Source organism: Chaetodon auriga, chromosome 15 (genome assembly GCF_051107435.1).
Source record: "Chaetodon auriga isolate fChaAug3 chromosome 15, fChaAug3.hap1, whole genome shotgun sequence".
Classification (NCBI taxonomy): domain Eukaryota; kingdom Metazoa; phylum Chordata; class Actinopteri; order Chaetodontiformes; family Chaetodontidae; genus Chaetodon; species Chaetodon auriga.
The window spans coordinates 964,156-970,863 of NC_135088.1; positions in this window are offsets into that span (position 1 = coordinate 964,156).

A 6,708-nucleotide genomic window follows, 5' to 3' on the forward strand; every position below is an offset into this window, starting at 1 on the left:
ACACAGCTGAGAATCACACCTGAGATCTGGTCCACAGTTAATTAATGAACAGCCTCCTTCAGTCAAACATTCACTCGGAGCTGCAGACGGTCCGCTCCAACATTCAGACTGGAAGTTATTTTCTATTTGTTTTTCTGCCTCTGGTCGTTTCTGAACACCTTGTTTTGCCGTCTCACAGCAGAAAACTCATTTCCATTCCTGTGTTTTCACTGCGTTGAGCAGCTTATCAGTGTGTTTTACAGCAGTTCAGTGGAGCCGTGAGGAGGAAACTGCTGCTGCTGCTGCTGCTGCTGGTTTTCTTGCTTCAGTGTCATTTAAATGCTAATCACCGTCACATCATACCAGGTTTAAAAATGTTCTGCTGTGTCTTTGAAATTCTGTTTACAAACCAAATTCATGACAGCTGAAAGCATTTTTTGCAGTGGGTTTATTCATAAGATGTCTGGATATTTGTTAGAAGTTTAATATTTGTAGAAGATTTCCTGTCAGAAGAGCAGATAGTTCATAATGATCCTCTCTGATTGGTCGGTGATGCCATCCAGCTGCCAAACGAGGGAAAATCAATTCAGAGATTTCAGCAGTAAAGAAGAAAAAACAACATTGATGCCTTGAAAAATGATCTTGCATTTGGATGCTAATAAAACAACGAACTAGTGCAAATCTTAGTTTTAAACTTTCAGATCCCATTTTAACTTTTACCGCTAAACACTTGAATCCTTCAGTCCTTAAATTCAGACATGATTAAAATTGACCTTCTGAGCAGGAAAAACACTCAGCAGGAAGATAACAAACCTCAGCCCCCTGAACAAATGATAGGCGTTAATCATTCAGCTCGTTAGGTCGAAATTCAGAACGCCTCAAATCCAACAAAACAAATGTGAAAACACAGAGAACACACGAGCAGGTTCGGAGGGTTGGTTTGTAAGTCTTTTAGAAACATACATGAGCATTTCTGCATGTCATATGTGATCTTATTGCTCATTTAGAAAACAGGCTGTGAGATGCAGATGGAGAAAGATAAGAGAAGAAAAGAAGAAACAGGAAAGAGAAATGACTCCGGAGGTCGTCTTCTGGAACACCTCAGTCCATCTGCAACTTATAGAAGGTGCTCAGGGAAGAATGTGGAAAATCTAAACTCAGCAGCGTTTGTAGTAACTCACAGGGTGGAAAAAAGGTTGTCAAGTGGGTGCAAAGAAGAAATCATGCAGCTTGGATTTGAAATGGTTTGTATGAAACAGACCTTTCTCTGTCTTCAAAAATCATGTTTTTGGTTGCTTTGCACCTGCATGATGAACCTGAAAAGTCTTTACGAAGATGTCCCACCACCCGCTGCGTTTGTATTTTCCAAAAATGAGTCACTGAGAGACTGAAGTATTAATGGAAGTGACCCATGATTCACAGTATGACTGTGGCAGTTGTGGATCAGAGCTAGGAAAGAGCTCGATGGGTAAATATACAAACCCTGATTCCACAGAAGTTGGGACTGTAAAGCGTAAATAAAAACAGAAGCGTTCATTTGCATTCAAGCTGCGTTTAGTTTCGCAAAGTGTTCCTGAGCTCATGTAGTAACATCCTTTATCCAATCAGGTGTTCACAAAGTAGTGAACCTCGCTCCATCCTCGTTTGTGAACACTGAGCCTTTCCAGGATGCCCCTTCATACCCAATCATGATATTATCACCTGTTACCAATGAATCTTTTTACCTTTTTTGTTCCAAACAGGTGTTTTTGGAGCGTTCCACATCTTTCCCAGTCATCTGTTGCTCCTGTTCCACAAGCCAAACAGACAGAAAGCCTCTCTTTAAGCCTTAATATCTGTTTAATGTAAGAACAATGAACAAAACCTCAAACAGGACAAACATTATTCTTCACTCTGGAAGAAAGAGGATCTGTGGCCGAATGAAAAGGTGCAGGAGGCTTGATTGAGAGTCGTGTTTTTATATCGAGTAAAAAAAGATTTGTGATGACACCGACGCCTCCCGCTCGCAGCTCACCTCCAGCTGTGACGGCGTGATGTAACAGTGGGCGGGGTCACCTCTAATCAGAGGATGGCAGCAGGGGGCCGTGGCGAGGTGACAGAGGGTGAGATGGGTGGGCTGATGTTCTCTCTTTACTACACATAAGCAGGTTGCCAGGCGACACATACCCTCACAGATGCCATCCCAGGCTGGATATTAAAGAGTCGGGTCAGGTTTGACGGGGAGAAAGTCTCAGCGGTGCGTCGTGGTTGTTTTCTGTTGGGTGTTCGGGTGGAAAAATGTCATCTGGTGCCAGCAGAAGGCGTCATGCTGGTTGTCAAACTGTCGGGTTGTTGCCAAGGAGACTTCATAACTTTGACATCAACGTCACGACCTTTGAATTAATAAATACCCCCCGTCGGCTGCAAGACTTCACACCTCAGTCTTTTACTCCCTGAGATGTGAGTAGAAATATTTAAGGAGAGACATAACACTCCATGACTATAAGCTTATTCATGTGAGGCACACCTGAGAGACCTTTGCTTCAACGCAGGAGTCGGTCCACTTCGACTACCATCAGGACAAACTCTTCTGACAGACATGACAGATGTACAGTAAAATGTACAGCGTGTTACAAAATACAAATACAGCAAATGTTAGCATGTTTTTCAAACTGTGAACCAGTTTACCTCCACTTGGTCATACAGACAGATGAACAACCTCCACAAAAGCATTAGCTGTATTCTAACACGTTGGGCAGTAACACATAATATTTTTCAGTATTTACAGCACTCTTACTTGTGCTAAGCTAGCTCGCTGCTAGCTAGCATTGCTGCTACTGACTCCATTTATTTTTGTGCATGTGTTGAATGCGGAACATGTGACACCTAAATTCATGTCCAGCAGTAACAACTGACTCAGGCTTCAGTCTTTTTATTTGACATTATGTAGTCGTTAAAAAAAAGTTCTTTGACATCATTAAAATGGAACATGCATCATATTAGACGTATTCGATGATGCCCTTTTCAAACGTGACAACATCCTCGACGTGTGGAGTGAATATCGAGTCGTGATTTTGTAAGAATCCAGGCGTGTTTTCGTCTTTGGTACAAAAATATCTCAAAATGTAAAATACAACACAACACAATGACAGCACATGAAGACATCTCACTGTGGCTACTTCATTACTCGAGATTACATTTGTTGTTGTGGAAACATTACTGAATGGCCTCTCTCTCGCTTTATATAACCTCGCAGGCTGAATCATCATCAAGGTGTTAGCCTGCGTGGTGAAATGCACATCTTAGAACTGATGTGCTCATTTTCAGTTGCGCAATCTGTATCTCAGGTTTGTCGAGGCCAAGAAATATTTCTGTGAAGGTGTGAACGTGTCATGTTTGATCATCAGTGATTCAGCCTGAAGCCACTGCTGTAATAAACATAGACAAAATAAGAGAATGGCCAACATGACGGACATTTGTAGGTGCTGTTGGTGATGACTTCATCTTATTAGAAGATAATGTCCGTTGTCCTTCCTTGAGGATGAAGTTTGTTGGACTGGCCACTCAGGTCTCCTGATCCTCCCAATCGAACATGTTTGGGACATGCTGTCCACACACGTCTGAGGCACAGAACATCTTCCAGATAATGTTCAGAGCCTTACCGATGCTTTACTTCAAGAATAGCAGAAATACAGATTTGCAGACTCATCCAATGTCAATGTTCTTTTCTGGAGGGCTGGAGTTTATTGTGGTTTACGTTTGCACAAGCTGCTCAATTATGGTGTTTTTCCCAAGTCAAGCAGCTTCAGGGAATTTCATTATACATTCATAACGTTATATTTTCCTCATTAAAAACGTTATAGCTGTGGGGCCTGGGTCACATGTCGATTTAATGGCCAGGAATCAGTTGATTTCTGATTGACAGGACTGAACCAGGCATAACCCTCACTGAGGAAGTCCAGTTGTGAATAAAGTGTCCACATCACCAATTCCCCTTTCGCACGGGGAGATTCTCTATGAAGGCCTTTGAGTCTCCACTTGGAACATCGTCTTTGAAAATGAATTCAGAGTTTAAGGATTGCACCTGAATCAAACCTGAAACCCTTTAGTCTTAAAACAGCTGAACTTATTATGTTACCAAGTGCTACATAAACTAGAAGACAGAAGGAACTCCATATGTGCAACCCCCCGCCCCCCCCAAAAAAACAGCAAGAGCTTGAGAAAATGTCATTTTTTTGAGCAACAGTATATTATGCTTTTAACCAACTGCCAATCCAACCCTCCTCCCTTTGATTTTATGATAATAATTGGCTGCAACACTATTATTGAGGCTCTCCACCTTGATGAAAGCCAGAGCTGGAAACGATTGCAATCATTTAAAACCATTATCACCATCATTTTGTGGCAGCAGGGAATGAGAAGGGCTGAGAGGATGTGACATTTTAAACAAATTGCTGCAGTTGCCGCTCTCTGGCTGAGACTGTGAAGTCAAATGTGGCTTTGAAGCTTAAAATTTGATGATTGTATTGCCGATTTGTTTAAAAGGTGAATCAACACTGATTCACCCACTGTAGGCAGAAAACTGCAGCTGTGTTTTCTTTAGAACAATTTCACGTCAGGAAACACACCGTGAAGCAGGTTATTATCTTTACACAGCTAATGCAGCATCCCTCAACCTCACACACCTGCATCCTCATGCATGGTCAGAGTAAGATGTTAGAGGTACATGAAGGCCAGAGGGCAACAACCAGTCTCCATAGATTTGATTACTCTAGAACTCAAAACTCTACAACTGCTGAATCACAGATAAAGACCATCAGTCTACAAAACCACAGAAAAAAAGACCTACCTAACCTATCAGCCCCACGGTGATCGAAAACTAAAGAACCTCATGTAGAACCTTATATACAAGGATCTTTAAGTTCAGGGAACACGGAACCTTTAAACTTTGGTGTGCCATAACCAAAATACCACGTCCTGCATTGATGAGGTATGTTCTTGTTACGTCCTCGTCAGGGACGCATCAGGATGCATTAACATTTACGCTACAAAAGATATGTGGTTACATGCATCCCAGATCACCTCTGCAAAGGTTTGAGTTATCAGATCGCAATGCATCTTGGTGGTCATTTACACTTGTGTTTAGCGCTGTCCACTTGTGATCCAATCATAAACAGGGCCTGAGTGTCAAAATTGTCAAATCACTGCTCACTGTTGAGTAAACCAATGAGACTCCTTTATAGAGGTGAACAAGTGAATGGGTGGACAAGAGAGTGATTTTGGACATGGCCTCAAACAGAGGATTCTAGATCCTCAGACAATCACCTCTACAGTTCTAGAAGTCAACAGCCTCACTTCTAGAACTCAAGACATAGAACTCCAGAAGACTACAAGATTAGAGCCTCAGACACAATTTTCCATCACTACAACACCGACTCATGAGAATGAACTCTATAATTCCAGAGCTCCACAGCCTCAACCACAGAGTTCGAGAGACTCAGACCCACAATTCTGCTGCTAAAGGAATCTTCAGACATGGAACTGTAGAACCCAACCTACATTTCCCCAACTGAGCTGACTTGTTAAAACAAATTAGTGAAGTACATCAACTGACAATTTAACAATGACATGCAATTTTTGTTTTTTGTGTATGTGCTGTCATTTTACATTTTATTCTAAGACAACTATACAAAAGTCAAATTAATGGTACGCCTACAAACCACAAGAACACGTCAAGCCTTTAAGTCAAGCATTTGATTTTTCACTAAACATTAACTGCATGATACCTTTTTAAAGCGTGGCTGCAAGAATCCCCCATCGTGAATCATTTTTATGAAATGTAATCAAATACTAGTCCTGTTAGCGAGACAGAAATCCTCATTTGTTTCAGATAATGAACTCTTTTGAGAGTAAGCACACTTTTGAGCTATATTTGTCTTTGTTATGTAGCAGTTTGTTTTAGTGCTTAATACTAATGTTCATTGGCACTGACACATACTTGCAGAATCTGAGGGCTTGAAAACATCTGAGCTTGATTGTATCACTGCGAGTGTTTCTGAGAAGCCTGTTTTCTCCACTACAGAGTGACAGGCTGAGATGAAGGGAAATAAGTGACTCGTTTTGAGGCACAGAAACGATTTTAAACCATGAAAACCTTTGTGAGTGATGATGGCAGGAGTGGCAGCTATGGTGGCTTTGCCAAAGTGGCAGATTCCATTTCCTCATCACTCAATGCTGCTTCTTACAGCAATGAAGCAGCAGCATTAGAGTAACAGCATGCTCTCGGCAAGGATGTCAGGGCAGATAGAAGGAGACAGTGACAAAGGGACATACCACAGAGAACAGTCGTACACAGACGAGAGAATTAAAAAGAAAAAGCACAGCAGAACTGCAGTCCAAAGGGAAAGTGAGGATGCAGAGGAGAGAATCAAGCAAGGGGGAACTAAATGGAGGGTAAGAGTGACTCAGAGGCTAAGTGAGAGAGTCAGAGACAAACTGAAATCCACAATTTACATTAAAGGTTTCCCTGATTGGCAGATTTAGATGTTCAGAATCAATTTATAGCTGAGAGAAGCAGAGCAAAAAGAACAGAGATGATCTGATGAATAATTTATGTGGAAACTTCAGAGGTTAGCGCAGAGGTCAGAAGAGTGAGTTCACAGGAACAGACGGCTGGAGAACATCTTCTTTGTCCTAATTAGAAAAGTAGCAGTGCTGCATCATACAGGTCCTAAAGAAACCCAGAAATAA